This window comes from Zosterops lateralis (genome assembly GCF_965231275.1).
Source record: "Zosterops lateralis genome assembly, chromosome: 1".
Classification (NCBI taxonomy): Eukaryota; Metazoa; Chordata; class Aves; order Passeriformes; family Zosteropidae; genus Zosterops; species Zosterops lateralis.
Window position 1 is genome coordinate 115,510,568 of NC_139762.1, and position 16,182 is coordinate 115,526,749.

Below are 16,182 nucleotides of genomic sequence, written 5' to 3' on the forward strand. Positions count from 1 at the left end.
TAAATTGCTGACTACTTCAGATCTAGAAGATGAATTACTGCAATGAAAAATATTCAAACATCAAAATGGCTGCTGTCTTTGATAGAAACTCCGCTAAATACTGGAAGTGGCCTAGGCTAGACATTCCCAGTATCAGCAATGCATTAGAGAAATCAGAAATGCATTTGCCATTTAATATGTTAAATACTACAGAGCTGGGAGAAATGCATCAGAAACAACAGTGTGTAACTTCCTTATCTCTCTCTCTCTCTCTCTGTTCTCTTTTTCAAGAACTGTTGTTTATACTGATACCTCCTGTGTTGATACAGAAGTTATGCTACCTCTGCTGGTAAATCTGGCTACTTTAATCTGTTTGTGTGTTTATGTGTTGATACAGCAAAAAATGTGCTTGGTACATCCTCTGGTGGCAACACTTGGAAACATCAGTCGGGTGTGCAAAAAAATTGACTCCAGTTTCTGCCTTTGTGTATTAGAGCTGCTTTTTCCCTGTTTAGGCAGAGGAAACATAGTGGGCAAGAGTGTTCAAGAGGAGCTGCTGGAGAGCAGAACACCTTCATCCCAGGTTGGACTGCCCCGGGACAGGGTCACAGAGCTGTTCACCACAAGAGTTCAGAGGACCCATGGCATGATCATCTTCCTTTTCACCCCTCCAAGCCATCCTGCCACCTCAAACTGTTGTTTTTGTGGAGCAGAAGCAAAATTGTGGAAGAGGTTGGTTGTGGGGTTTTTTCCTCATGCCCAAGAAAAGAGCAGCAACCTTTTTGAAGCACTGGCACTCAGACTGGATGGTAAAACCCCATGCCAAGGGGGAAGGTCCAGGTAACTCTCTGTATTTAATACAGGACTGTTGAAGTAGTTTCCGCTAGAATGGAGGAGCCTGACTTAGTGGAAAAGGAGCACCTGGCTTTTGAAAACCAGCACCATGAGGTCCCCTCTCACCTCTCTCTCTGCTGCTTCTTCCCAGACCGGTCAGGCAAAACTCCTCCTCACCACTAGAATCCAGTGAGCTGCTTGATGTCACTTGTGGAATAATAACGTACACAAGGAATGAAGAAAGAGCTATGAAACAGGTGTGAAATTATATTAATTTAAAATTGGCTAGCACATGATCATTTGAGGAGTATGTGTAAATAGCTCTTTTTATGACCAGGAAGTTTTCTGTTTTATCCAAAACATAATTATTTTCTTTTCTTCCTTTTTACCCTGTTAACTTCAGGACATGGGCAACATGCAAGAGGTTTTACTGTTCTAGTTTTCCCTCCAACAACAAAGGGGGATTAGTTACTGTTTAATCAGCTGCTTTAGTACCAAGACTTGTTGCTGAGGCCCCTGAAATTAAGTTGTGCAGATTTTGCGATTCGGCAGAGTTCACAGTGCCAATGTCAAATTTCTGTCTGCAGAGGTAAGCCCTGTGAGGGAGGCATAGAGGTCAGGAAAGGGAGACATCAGGAACCACCAGGAGGGGATACCAGCTGGGATCAGTGGCATCACAATGCTCAGGTGGGATGGTGGATTCTCTGCACTTCAGACATGACAGACACAACAAAACTAAGAAAAAATTCTGGTGCAGAAAACAGTAGAGATGGGCACTAGTCTTTTTTCAGAGGACAGGACTGTTGACAGATGCAACGCACATCTTTAAGGCAGGTAAAAGGGTGTTAGGCAAAGAACAAATTTCTGTGGCACTGCCTGAGGGCACTGCCAGGCCTGTCCCTCCCCAGAGAGGTGCCTGATATGGGACTATGTGCCCTGGTGCCCCGGACTGCTCCTGGATGAGGTGGTGGGAGAGGAACCCCTGACAGGCCCAGCCCTGCCACCCTGGGAGCCCCCAGCCCTCAAGGTTCCCTACTGCACAATCATACCCTGAAGAACCCATGAGGGATGGGGGGGACAAGGCAAGGGGACAAAGTCACTGCAGCTGAGTGCAGTTAGCCCGGAGGAAAGGCTTTCTAAAGAGATGGGGAAGGCTCACATGGGAAGGTCTCTAAAGCAGGCTATACACATACCCATCAGCCACTCTTGCCTCAGTGCTGGGATAGGACTAGACATGGCAGCTCAACATCCCTGTGTTTTTACAGCAGCAAGAGACTCGTCCAGCAAGGGGAGACCTCCTCTGGCAGTGTATGCTCCTGCCAAGCCTGCCTCAAGATGTCTGGTTGAACTTCACCCAAGTAGGGCACAGAGCAGGGTGGATAAAGCTTTATTTTGGCTACCCCTTTACATCTTTCCTTCAGTGAATCAGGAAGGACCAAGCAGTTTCATTAGGTCCTTCCAGCTCAAGACCAGAGCACCTGGATCCAGCAGTGAAATCCACTGGGTTGGCCCTGCCTTTGTCTACCAAAGCAAATGTGATCTCACTGCAGGTACCCTTATGTCCCATCCATTTCTAGCCATATAGCATCAGTCCTTTTTTTAAGAGACTGACAACACAGTTAAGCAGAAGCAATTCCATTTTGTAATAACTTTCTGTGAATAATCAATATTTAGTGCCTGCAACTCTAATACTGAATTATTTATTTGAGAATTTAAGTATTGGAAAAGATATCAAAGCCAGTTGTATGCTGGGCTGAATCAAAATCAGCATGGCCAGCAGGTCAACTAAGGTGATTCTGTCTTTATACTCCATCTTTTTGAGACTCCAGCTTGAGTAGTGCTTCTAGGTCTGGGGTCCCCAGCACAGGAAGGACAATGATCTGTTGGAGCAAGTCCAGAAGAGGCCATCCAAATGAGCAGAGGGATGGAACACCTCTCCTGTGTGGAAGGACTGAGAGAGTTGGAATTATTTAGCCTGAAGAAAAGACTTCAGGATGACCTAATTGCACCTTCCATGCCTATAAGAAAGATAGAGGGAGAGTATTTACAGGAGCATGTAACGATAGAACAAGGCTCAGTGGCTTTAAAATGAGAGTAAATTGAGAATAGGTATTAGGCAGAAATTCTTTACTGTAAGGGTGGTGAGGCACTGGAACAGGTTGTCCAGGGAAGTTGTGGATGTCCCATCCTTGTAAATGTTCAAAGCCAGGCTGCATGGGCCCCTGAGCCACCTGGCCTAGTGAAAGGTGTTGCTGCTCATGGCAGGGGAGTTGGAACAAGATGACCTTTAAGATCCCTTCCAACTCAAGCCATTCTATGATTCTATACTTATTCAAACTGCATTATTAGAAAGGATAAACTACTAGGTACTCTGAGTACTAGAATATCTTACTATAGCCCTGGCTAGAGGGAAACTCGTGCAAGTACACAACAATCATGATAAGCAGGCAATAAATAGTTTCAAGGCCATCTCCTACCTCTCAGAGATTACTTGGCTGAAGTGGTATGTAGGAGATAGGTCCTTAAGAGAGCTTTGAAGACATAAGTATTTGGACCATCCCTACTAATTGTCCAGTACCTAAAAAACATCAAAGGGTGTTTTTTTGTATAAAAACCACACAGTCTGGAGATCTGTGAGTCAGGAAAAGAGAACAGGCACATTTGTCCTGCAGCTAGACCTGAAGGACTAAGAGGAGTGAAAAAAACCAGGAAATTTATTTCTGGGAGATGATGTTTGAAGGTGAATAAAGGTAGGTTGTTTACTAGATCAAAAACATGACAGATAGGAATGGAGGAGCTTTTCCTTAGGTTGCTCTCTTTTGCAGCTGTAGGGGCCAGTGGTACTCTCTTAGACTGCATCTCCATCCTGTGTCTGTCTGAGGCACAAGCCCTGGATGTGCCAAGCCTTGTAAACCCTTCTGAAGCATGCTTTGACTCCAGTGGCCAAATGCTGATTTCAGCTGGCAAGCAGCAGGCAATGGAGTTAGCCAGTGTGGCAACCACCAGCCACAGCTGTCTCTTATCCATGGCTGGTGCCTTACTGCTCAGGGAGCTAAGCCAAGACCCAGCTGAGGATGGCTGTTTCCAAGTGAAGAGGTTTGCCAAGGTTCTGTGTGAAAGTGTGACTCTATGTACAAATCCCAAACAAGTGCTTCCCAGATGATGCGTTGACTGTATTGTCCAAACAACACTGTATTACTGGATGCTTCACATATTTTCTGCCATGGGGCCTTGATATTACAGGATGACAGAAGGATATTGAACACATTGTGGATTAATGAGGGAAATTTTATTGTCTGGGTCACTCAAGGATCAGGTGAAATTACCCAAAGGACTCTTTCTGGTCTTAATAGCAGGAAGTTCATTACTTTGCTGACATTAGTGTTACTGAGGCTGTAAATAGACAAGATGGTAAACCTGTTTTAAGATGCCTATTACAAGATCAAAAACCCTGTGGCCATATGACACAAAGCACTAAAACAACTTCAGTCTGTCAGTTCAAATTTGTTCCAAATATTTTGAATTCTTAGTACAACTTCAATCTGTCTTGACAGATCAGTTTTTAGCTCATCCTGCCCACTCTAATTTTATGCCGAATACACATCATCTGTTTACCCATAGTTGGGATAAAGCCTGGCATATATCCATATACTGTACTCTGGCTAATTCATCAGAAATATGCCCGTGCCTCATTCAGATTGGATTTGTACCACAGGCTGATCCAGGAGTGCACAGATCTTATACAGTGGAAGCACAGCCCATGTGATGCTTGTTGACAGAAATGGTATGTGACAGAAAGAATCTAGGAGGAAAGTAAAAACTATAAAAGCTGGAGGAAAGCTGATGAGAAAAAAAAAAAAAAAAAAAAAAAAAAAAAAAAAAAAAAGATGTGGCTTAAAAGGGAAATAAATAAATAAATAAACAAACCATAGCACATGAAACAAAATATTTTAAAACCATGCAAACACTGCAGGTAGTGCAAATATGGTTGCACATAGTGCCAGATGTAAAGAATTGAGAATACAGATGAAAAACAACTCAAGATGAGGCTGAAGGTCGATGCCAGCTTCTGAACTTGATTAAGGAATTACCGGGTGAATTTCTGTGTTCTCTTTTATAAAGATCAAGCCTAATAGAGTGAACCTTTCCACTTTAATGTTGGTTGATCATAAGTAATTGCCAATCACTGTGGTGGTGCAGTCTGGATTGCACACACAGATTTGAGTGTGTTTTTACTGCAGCTCTGATGGCAAGGCTGGGCTGCTGGGTACAAACACGAAGAATATAACAGAAAAATGGAGGAGTCAGTCTGGAGAAGAAGAAAAAATTCTAATTAAAATCTAATGAAAGACAACAAGATATAAAACTCCACATGATCTCATTAAATTAGCAATTGAAAAGCCCTTGAGAACAGATTTAGACTTGACTCTAATTCTTTCCTTGCTCTAGCCAAATGTTCTCCTTTTACAGGTGCAACTGCCTTGATTTGGGTGACAACAGTCCTATTCCTAGATGTAGATGTCCACTACAGCTAAAATGTCAGTTGGAATTTTTTGCTGGAAAGAACACCATGGTTTGATTGTTTTCTCTCATTTTTCTGGCTGCCCGGAAATGGACAGGAATAAGGAAAGTGAGGGAAGAGGGACATTCTTTATTGGGTCTCTTGTTGCCTAAAACTGAATATATTTTGATTCTTCCTTCTTAGAAATCGGTAGGAAGAAGCATTATTTAAAAAACATAATATCTATGCCCAGCTAAATTTCTTTCTATATGAAAATATTCCCAAAATAATATCAGATTGTCTTTTTTAACTGACTTATCAGCAAGAGGAGCTGTGTACTCAAGATCACAAAGTCTCTCCTATTAAGAGCTGGTAATGTAACCAGATATTATCACTCTCTTCATTTACAGGACGGCTGACAGATACTTTCTCAAAAAGCATTAATTTATATTTTCTCACCCTTTGTGAAATAAAAACAATTACACCACAAAAAAAAAAAAAAAAAGTAGAAAGCATGTTGCTCTATATAGGAGCTGGAGGCTCAATGAAAAGAGAAATTTAGCTAATATAACAGAACCCCTAAAAGACATTACTAAAACTGACTGAAATTTAAAATCTTAGTAACCTAGCGTATTCTGTCTTAATTAAAACTTAATTGCAATTCAGAAAAGTTCTAAAAATGTCAAGAAGGGCACTCAGTTTTCTTGCAGATGGAATGAGGACCCATTTTCCAAGGGCTTCATTGAATCCTTACTTTTGAGACCCTAAGATTGAGCACACACTTTTCTCAAGGCAAATAATCTTCACAAAATAATTTTAGGGGCTTTGTGAATAATAATTAAAAAAATACAGTGAAGAACTTCACAGTTTATCATTCTCATAAACAACAACAGGATTCTGCTGTAATTCAAAAAGAAGTAGCAATGACATTTTATCTACTCCTCCACTAATTAAAAAGAGAAAAATTTCCTCATCAATCTGTCCCTAAGCTTCACAAATTTGACAGTCACTATTAAGGACAGTGAAAGAAAGTAGTTTGTAAATACAGGACACCTATTGGATCTTCCTTTTTTGCTTTTATGAACCCGAATAAAAGCAGTGTGAAATGAGCTTGTTAGCCTTTTAATGATTAAACAAAGTTAATTGTGATGTAACACTAACTAATTATGGTAATCTGCTATAAAATGAGAATGAATCCTTAATATTAGATTCAATTTTGTTAATGAGAATCTGAATTTAGGAACTGTTCCTTTATTAACTAACCAAGAGATGTAAAGAAGAATAAAAAGTCTTCAACACCACTTAAAACTTTTTGGGAAAGGGTGAACACTGGACTTTCAAGTAGCACACAAAAAAAAATCTGTGCTCTGCAGCCACCAATTACTAAATGTGTTTGGGAAAGAATTCACAACAACAAGGAAAGGTGGCAGATCAGGAGAAGCAAGAGGAAGTTATATTTTGGCGAAACAAATAAAAGCAACATGCTAAAGGTGTGAAGTGGCCTTTGGAGAGAGGAGGAAGAGTTCTAATTCAAGGGTTATAGGACACAGTTTATCTGCCTCTGTAGTTGTTCTCACTTGAGACACTGCAGGTACTGCCTTGTGTAAACCAATAATTTTCACAAAACTTCACAGCTTTCACTTATTCCCAGGAATTCAGAAAAGAGGGACCTCTGAAGCTGGGTATCTAAACTCAAGCAGTATGTGCTTTTCAGGCAGCAGCAAAGGCCCTGAAAGCACAGGAATGTTTTGGTTTTTTCCTCCCCATCCTATTCTTGGCATTTCAGCACAGCGGGCACCTAGGAAGGGCTGCTGATCACCGTGCCTTGGGGAAACTCTGTGAGAAAAGTGTTTATGCCAAAAAAGTCTGTAAACAGCTGCCCATGCAGAGCATGCTTAGTCTGGGCTGTCCTACAGTTCAGGAAAGATGTGTCCTTGTTTTAATACTGTTACTATAAAGCAAGCACTTGGAGAAATATCTGTGGGTTCACAGTGCTCACAGCTCACCTTACACTTCCTAACAGCTCTGATTCCACTGCAAGCAAACAGATGATGTTCCATTTTGCAAATAATAACCAACAAAAAACACCCAGTGGGACTTCCTCAGGAACTGGAGTCAAACCAGCACTGGACTTAGGGTGCTCCTAAAATCACTTGTGGCCCTGCTGTATTTAATTTCTGGTATTTGTGAATTTTATCTGAATAGATGTGATCTTGTCATGTGGCCTAATCTATTGTTTACTTTTCAGTTTTAACAGAAACCAGTCATTTTCATACACATAACTTTTGTTACAGAGTATCTCTTTGCCCACGGGTCCCTCCTTGGACAAGGGGCATAGGTCAGAAAAATCAGATGCCAAATTATGATACAGAGAGAGCCATCTGCAGATACACATTTTCTTTGTTTGCCTTTTATGCTGGGGAACAAACCCTGCCTGAAGCTCTATAGCATGCAGACATCTAGTGGTTGGATAATATAATGCAATTAACATATCTTTACAGGACACATGTAAAAATTTTGTGCCACTATATCATCATCTGAAGCCCTGATACCATGGGTCCTGTCTAAAACAGATTCTTTGGTTCTGTAAGAATTTCTTTTCATTCATTACAGCCCTAGTCACAGATATGTTGAGATGTTCTGGCCTCATGTGTTTCTAGGATTCCATTTTAAATTGTGTGGAACTGGGGTGGTCAAAATGCAAAATCAGAAAGATTCAAAATGTTGCAGCACATCCACTTAATAACAGCCTATAATTTCACACTGAGGCTCGTGCATTTGGTAATCATTAGAGGCTTCCCTGCCAAGAGCACACAGCTCTCAGACTCTTTTGTTTTGTTTTTAATTTGTTTTTTATTTTTCTCTTGAGTAAACAACTCCTTATCTATATGAACTACTACATATTTTTAATCCATTAATAAATCTTTCGGCTACCTTTGGTTTGAAACTTTTTTCTTTTTGCTTGGCTGCCCATGTGATTACCCAGCTAAAGAGACCAAGCCATTGTCAACTTATGATCCAAGATAATGAAACTCACTTTGTATGGACCTATAATGTACCAAAAAGAAAAACCCTGGCATCTTCACAACATGAGGCTAAACATACATTTTTTAGAACTGCTTTATACCTGCTATTTTAAATATTGCTGACATGGCGTATCAAATTCAGCTGTATGTGTTCAGTGACTTATCATAGCTTTCATCTGTTTCATGCTCACCATTGTCAGATGTTTACATGGGAGGCACTTCAGAAAACACTGTTTGTAGTGTATATTTATACTAAAGCCTAAGGGAGGAAAGGAGTTTATGTCTATGTAAGATCATGTTGGTTTTGTCTCCATCTCAGACACAAACATCACCTTTAATAATAAGCACTGGAGTTGTTTATGCACTTGAAGCTCCAGCTTTCTTGAGTGCTTTACTTTATAAAATAATGGAGTTTGTGTTTTGACTTTATTTCTTTACTGTCTTCCATCTCAGGAGATCTGGTGGGGGTGGGAAGGTAACCCAACACAGGGAATGTGATGAACATCCAGGGTTTTGGATAAGGCTTGCTGTCCAAGGGCAAACAGCCAATTCCCTGTCACTGGTGGGAAAGGTGCAGGAGAGAAGCAGTCCAGGGAATAAGGCTGGCTGGATGTGGTTTCTGATCACTGATTTGGGAGTACACTGCGGGTTAATCAGCTGGTGTTACACAACCCAGAATGGATCACTTCCAACACAAGCAAATTGAGATGGAAATAGAAAAGGAATATTTCCAACCAAATCCCTTCTTAAGGAAGTTTCTTTATATAGTTTTGCCTTGTTATCCTTATATTTTCTTTCTCTTTGTTATTCAAGGCTTAAACAGCTCATCGTGTACTTTATAGGGCAAGTTCTTTCCAAGTTTATCTAATATTTCCCTTCTTTTACCCCATCTTCTTGCTTCTCTGATATTTGGGGGAGGGAAGGGTCTCTGGATCAAGATGAGGTCAGACTCTGGGGAAGGCCAAGCAGAAGTAAAAAGCTGCCACTGTCTCTGTAAACAGCATGGGAAGAGCACTGGTGAGAAGCATTTGAAGATACTGAATGGAAGAATCACAAAAAAATTACCCAGCACTGAAAGGCAAACCTTGCATTAGAAGTAATTATCCCAGCAAATCAGGGAGAAGACTTAAGAGGTGATCTGACTACTGACTCAATGCTGGGTTTATAATTTGCAAATAAGGCTAAGTTAAGGTACAACAAGTCCTCCTGCACAAGGACCACATGCATTGCAGGTCCATATGAAGAATCTCACTCTGACATGGCTGATTGCTGCATCTTTTTCTTATACCTGGCATCATACAGATAATCTGTGATCAGAGAGGAACCTCTACAGGACTGAGGGGAGAAATCATATGCAAAGTGATTGTAAAGATAAGTTCTTTAATACATCTGAAGCATTCAAACGAGTATTGTGATTAATGTCTTCAGAGCAAGTCTCAAACAGCACTCAACATAAAAGACCTGGGGCTGTAAAATGAATAATGGGGAAAAAGGAAAAGCAACAGGACTTCAACACATTCATTAAGCAAAGGGAGAAACCAAATCATACAAATACCAACAGGGCTGGTGAGCTGATGCTAGGCATATAGTCTTTATACTGAAATATATTAAGTTTGATTAGAAGTTCTACAATTCATTTTAAATTTCTTTTGTTTTTAAAATAGTTTTTTTTAATGTGCAGCATTCTAAAGAGATAATACACAAACACAGGTGTACTTACAATGGCAGCTACAGTTTCATAAATAAATGTGTACATGAACACTTCCAAACACATCCTGCATGGCCCAGCCTCAGGAGGTGTAGTGGGTGGTTCTCCAGCTACCTGACATTTCAGCAGGCAGCACTGATGGATAAAGCAAGAACACATCTCAAAGCAAACCCCATTGCTGATGATGCCACCATGAAACCCTGCCAAGAAAGAAAAAGCAGGCCAAAATCTGTGCTCCTTCCACAGTTCTTAACCCCTAGAGGGTTTTCCCTTTTCTCTACAGCTATCATTCCCCCTTAGACTCCCCCCATTTCTACAAGAAAGGAACTTTCCCTTCATTCTCACTGGAATGGATGTGACAACCATGAAAGGAATAGTTTGTCCAAGGCCATTACTGAACCAGGGCTGTGCCCACCAGTCAAACTCCATGAAGGTGAGTCTGTGCTTGTGGCAGCTGCACCCTGGCAGGGTCTGGAAATGCTGATTGATGTGACTTCTTGTGAAGCTGCATGTGCATGGATCTCCTCTCCTTGTTCCTTCTGCAGTCTCAGCAAAATTCAGCTGAAATTTCTCAGTAAAATTATTTTTTTCTTTATGTTGCCCTGCTGTTAAGCACTTTTATCTCCTCAGTAACAGGAGTCCTCCTCTGAGAGTCAGGAACACAGATGAGTCACTTTAGGATGCAGACCAGGATGCTGGCCAGGGACCACTCTTATTTCCTCTTAGACTCATGTCCTACCTCACATCTGTTTCCATACACAGCCACTGCCCCACACTTGCCAGTGTAATGTCCAGGATCAAGCCTTTCCTTTAATCCACACCAATTTATTCCTGTTTACCTCCCAGGTATAATTTGGGATCAGGCCTAGAATTTATTATTGGTCCACCTACCTATGACTTAATTTTCACACAAAGGAGAGGTGGGAGCCAGGGTAAAAGGCAGCTTTAGAGAGGGACAGTGCTAAGAAGCTCCTCTGATTTGGATAAGTGGGAGCCCAGGATCACAGCCCAATGTGCAAAGCATCATACCATGGTCTGAAGTCAAACTAAGAGTTTAAAGGCCCTAAATTTTTCTGAGCGCTCCAGAAAACTAAAGAAACTGAAGAACACATCACCTGCAGAGGGATGATCACTGACAGCAGGCATCTGCCCCAATTCACCTTCCTTCTCTCAAGAGCTGGATTTCTTCTTGTTCCCATTATCTTGCTACAGTTTATCAGAAGATTGTGGAGCCAGCTTTTGCCTGATGAAGCACAAAGCTGCTTTTAATTATTATGTCATTTAATTATTATGTCATTATGATTTTGTGACCAACAAGTATGCAACTGGATGATCTTGAAGGTTTCTTCCAACCTAGTAATTCTGTGATTCTGTGATTCTGTAACTGCTCAACATCTCTTGGAAACTTACAATTCACATTTCTAATAAATCTTTAAAATTATGTGAAGCATTATGCCCATTAACATTTACCTTTAAAAATACTTCCAGAGAGCAAACTTATTCAAAATTTTAGTAGCTGTAGGCTTGAAGAGGAAATTATTAATTTACAGACTTACACTACCCTCAAAACCCCCTTATCAGTTTTCATGATTTCTGAAAAATATTAATACCAAGGCAGGCATGTGGAACTCCAATTGGAGAGCAACAGAGCCTTGCCACACTCAATAAAACCTCTCATGGGCACAGTGTAACTGAAATAATACACCGAGACCCCTTCCTGAAAATTTGTCCCTGTGGATTCCTACCAAAACCAGAAAGACTAATTTAACTTTTCCCAACACACAACGAATGTGGGTTGACCAATCTGTAATTAGAATGGGTGTGTTTTGTGAATGAATTTGTTGTTATAATCAGATCCAATTCTTAACACACAAAACTGCTATAAGTATTTTTACCAGTGGGTTTTATTTTTCTTTCAAAGCCAAGCCTAGGGGGAAAAAAAAAGTCTGACAAGTGTTGAGACAAATTTACTAACTTCAATTCCTCAGTAGTAGTATTTATATGACTAGAATTTCACTGCACACGGCAATGCTTGAAAGAACAGCAAACACAGGAAGGGAGCACAGGAAAGGGAAATAATGAACTCTTTGGTGGAGACATTACATCATTTGCTTTGCAATGTATCTGTATTTCACAGCCACAAGAATATAAGCCAGCTCCAAGATAAGGAACATGTTTATTCAGAGAATAAATCTGCTTCAGATTTCATCATAATGTCAATATTTGCCATATTACTACTACAGTTCCTGTCAGTTAACACTCAGTAGTTAATAATATCTTGTATGCAAAGGAAGAAGATCTGAATGAGCTGTGCATGCAACCTGAGGATTGTGTAGTTTGGAACCAGACACTCCACTTTTGGAGGGTTCATTCATTGCTGGGTGCAAGGAGACAAGAACAGACCTTCACCTGACAGAAAACAGACTTACATCTCACAGAGTTGGTTTTTTTATTATTATTTTCCCAAGGTTTTAGTATCAAACTTGACAACTAAGACAAACTATCAGGCTCCTGTCAAAAACTACAGATAGTCCAGCCAGGCCATTGCAGCAGAGACTTCTCCTGCCCTGTGGTATGATGCCAGTGGGAAGCCGGGGTCTGATAATCAGGTGTTGCGGTTGGGCTCTGGCTGCAGCTGCCTGGGAAGTAACCGCTGAAGGAAGAGAGGCAGTAGCCAGTGAAGCTGCTACATGCACATGTTACAGACATTGCAGGTGGAAAGTGTGGTTTTGGCCAGCATTGAAATCTTGAACCCATTGTATAGATAACGGGATTATACTTAATGAAATGTGGGCAGGAGATGGAGATAACCCTAAGAAGTGCAAGTTTCTCTAAGCCCAAATAACATGCTGATTGTTGCTCTGCTAAGCCCAAATGAACAGATGGCCTCATGGTGGGCTGCTTGCTTTACATTTTCTGTGCATTTATTGCAATGCATGCTACCAAAGCTTATCTCCAAAGGAAGCACATGTTTCTGCAGTACACCCAGTTACAGACACATCAAGTGGTCAGCAGTATCTGGTCCTCCTCACCCAGCTCATATGCACTGTGTGGGTTTCTCCTGTTGTTTCTGCTGCCCCAATATACACATAAATTACTCAGAGAGCTCGTAACTCGTTATTCAGCAGTAGCTCTCCCCATAACCCTTAACAAGGTGGATTAAGGATGATTCTTCTGATTCTGCATTTACCATTGCCTGGGAATGACTTTGTGATTGATGATAGATCTGCTCCAAGGGAGTGGCCTCTTCTTTGTGAGCCCTCAGTTTGCATCTTCATTGTGCCCCAGACTGGAAGTTGCCATCTGTGCCTCTGGGGTTCTTCTACTGACCAAATCTCACATGTCCCTCATGCTAGGACAGAGGACCTCACTAATAGCTACGGTGATCAAAGCTACTGCCTCCCACATTAGTGATTCTGTCCTTCAGGTCTTGGTGTTTTCTCAGGAATTAGAAGCTATGAGGTTGACTAGCTGTTTCAGACTACCCTTGCCTAATCTTCTCTGTCAGGTAAGTCATGTGTGGTCCAGCATGGCAATCCCCATGCTGTGCAGCAAGCTCAGGACACGCAGAGTACATCCCCAGACCACCATCCTCAGTAATGTACAGAACAAATAGAACCGTAAAAATTCACAGGAGAACAAAGACTGAACATTTTCTGCCTCAACTGAACATTATACCACAGAGTTCCACGGCTTATCAAGTATAAAATAATCCAGACAATTCTGTTTACTGTTATATTGGTTAATTTTACTTAGTTCCAGACTGTCCTTTTTTTCAGTACGGTTCCTAGTAATGCAAAAGTCATTCAGCTTTATTCAGATAAACCATGTCAAGTGCATATGTTTAGAAGAGAAGTGCGCCTTTCTGCCAAAAAATTAATTCTGAATTTATATAATACTCTTTGTGAACAAACAATGTTTTTATTATCTTTGCAGAATGCATCTCCCCTCTACAGAAAATATGGTTACTGGCAGCACAAGAGATGATAGGAATAAAAGTAAATCTAACATTCAAAACAATAATGAGTATTTCTACATATTAGCATTCATACCAAGCTTAAAATCAGTTCTATTTGGATCACAGATGACTATTGAATGCTATGGCAAAGTAGCTAGAAAAGCAATGATATTAACAATTTAAAAATAGTTAACAGTGTGAATTGGAAGATTTAATATATTTTCTTTTTTTAATGTTACAGCCCATTCCCAGAATTTTACTGGACCATGTGGACAGCCCAACTGTCACAGCTGTCTATCAAGGCTGAATTAGATGAAAACAAACAATACAGGCTTTGTGGTTCAACTGAAGCAGCAGTCTCAAAAGTTTCCATTTCTCATCTGTGGGCACTGTGGGAGCATTGTCTTCCCCCTCTCTGAAAAGAGAATGGAACAATTATGTTACTGAAATTCCTCCGCAGTGGGTCTGAAAGACTGTTTATGTCGAGCCAGGGAGACAGGGAAAACTAAAAGCTGGGATTTCATGATAGCAGGTGGGAGCAGTTTCAGAGTATATACTTCAGTGACATAATGGTACTGATTCTTCTCTTTTAGGGTAAAGCCAGTGCTGCAAGATTTACTAGCAGTGGAGGAAATGGCAGTAAAAATGCAAAGTTTAATGCAGTGGTAAAATTATTAATTCGAAACAAAGTTTTACAATTGGCTTTCTGAATCAGTCTGGTAATTGATTCTAACCTGGTGCTCATGGTAGTAAGCTAGAAAGAAAAATATACTGGCCACAGGAAACTTTTTACCATTTACTATTTTAGGGGCCTTACTAAGTGAAGTGCTGGATACCAGCTCTCATGGGAGTCAGGTAGGCTGAAGTGATAGAAAGCAATCACACAATTTATTCTAAGAGCAGGAATATTCTTATTCATTAGCAGCATTAATCAATACTTGATTTCACGCAAACACATTTTCATGCACTTTGGCATAACCTTAAGAATCCAGGTGCTCAGGTAGCCCCAGTGCTCTCAGTTCAGAAGCAGTGGGTATGACAGTGTCTGACTGCTTCATTCTGTTGTACTAAAAATTTTCTTTTTTTTTTCCCTGAGGTTATTACAATGCTAACAACAGCTCAGCGTGCACACACAAACAATCTGAAAGTGCTCATGTGCAAATGGTCACCTGGAGCTACAAGATTGTGCAGGAGGAGTCAGCACATTGCAGAGAGTTCCTGCTCTGGTCCTGACAGGGGAAGGGATTGCAGAGGTTGTCAGTAACCAGCAGTGCTGCTAAGAAGTCAGTGCCTACCCACAGGACAATCCCACAAGTTGTGATTTATACATACACCCTGGTTATAACTCAATACCTCTCTCCGAAAGCCACTGCCTTGTCTGGCAGCAGCACCATTTGATGGTCCACTTGAAGAGCTTTCTACCAGCTGCCTCCTAAGGCAGGCTGAAAGCAGTTTTACACTTCAAGTAACAGCACAGAGGATTCCCAGTTCTTCCTGGGGCTTGGTATAAAGGTGCAACATAAAAAACCAAAAACAACAACCAAGTAATAATAGCAAGTTATTCTCCATCTCTGGAAAAAACCCTTGGCATATTTTTCAATGGGCTACTGATACGAGGCTGCAGGGACCAAACCCCTCCTCCGTGAAGTGAACAGAAAATTTCCATTTTCATGCCAGAAGGTACTGGATCAGTGAATAAGATTGAGCAATCAGAGTGAGAAAGTGAAAAAGAAGCCAAAACCTTTGTGTTTTTAAGCTTCCATTTAGGTAAAGTAATGCTGTGACACAATGACACTTCCTCAATCTCAATTAGAGCTAAACTAATTAAGAAAATTGTTTTACACACTGCAGTGAGTAGTACCTCTCTTCTTTCTTGGATAATCCCTAGTGTGATGTAAGGGTGATTGAGTATCTAATTACTCTTTAATCGAATGCACATTTTGTACATTTTTAGCTAGTTCAGGCTTAATGCTTTTAGTCCAAAAGTCAAAGTCAGAGAAATTAAGTTGAACTGGGATTTGGTACCTATCGTATTAATGAATTACTTTTTGAAAGAAGCCTAATTATGAGCCAGTCTGAAGATTTCAGGTGTGTTTGTTATAGAAATACTTAATGTATTGTCCGACAAAAGACTAATTGCATATATTAGTAGTGTTGTTATCCATGTTTACCCTTG

General features: G+C 40.7%; 1 protein-coding gene across 2 annotated transcripts in view; it reads right to left on the reverse strand.

Annotated features, from left to right (window-relative positions):
• Positions 1-12,025: 12,025 nt before the first annotated feature.
• Positions 12,026-16,182, reverse strand: part of CA8 (carbonic anhydrase 8) — a 49,628-nt gene continuing 45,471 nt past the window's right edge. The window contains exon 8 of one of the 2 annotated variants that reach the window (XM_083855869.1): positions 12,026-14,421. The gene's annotated coding sequence lies outside the window, so the exon portion shown is untranslated. The remainder of the gene's footprint in view (positions 14,422-16,182) is intronic. The other variant, XM_083855868.1, reaches the window with a different exon arrangement.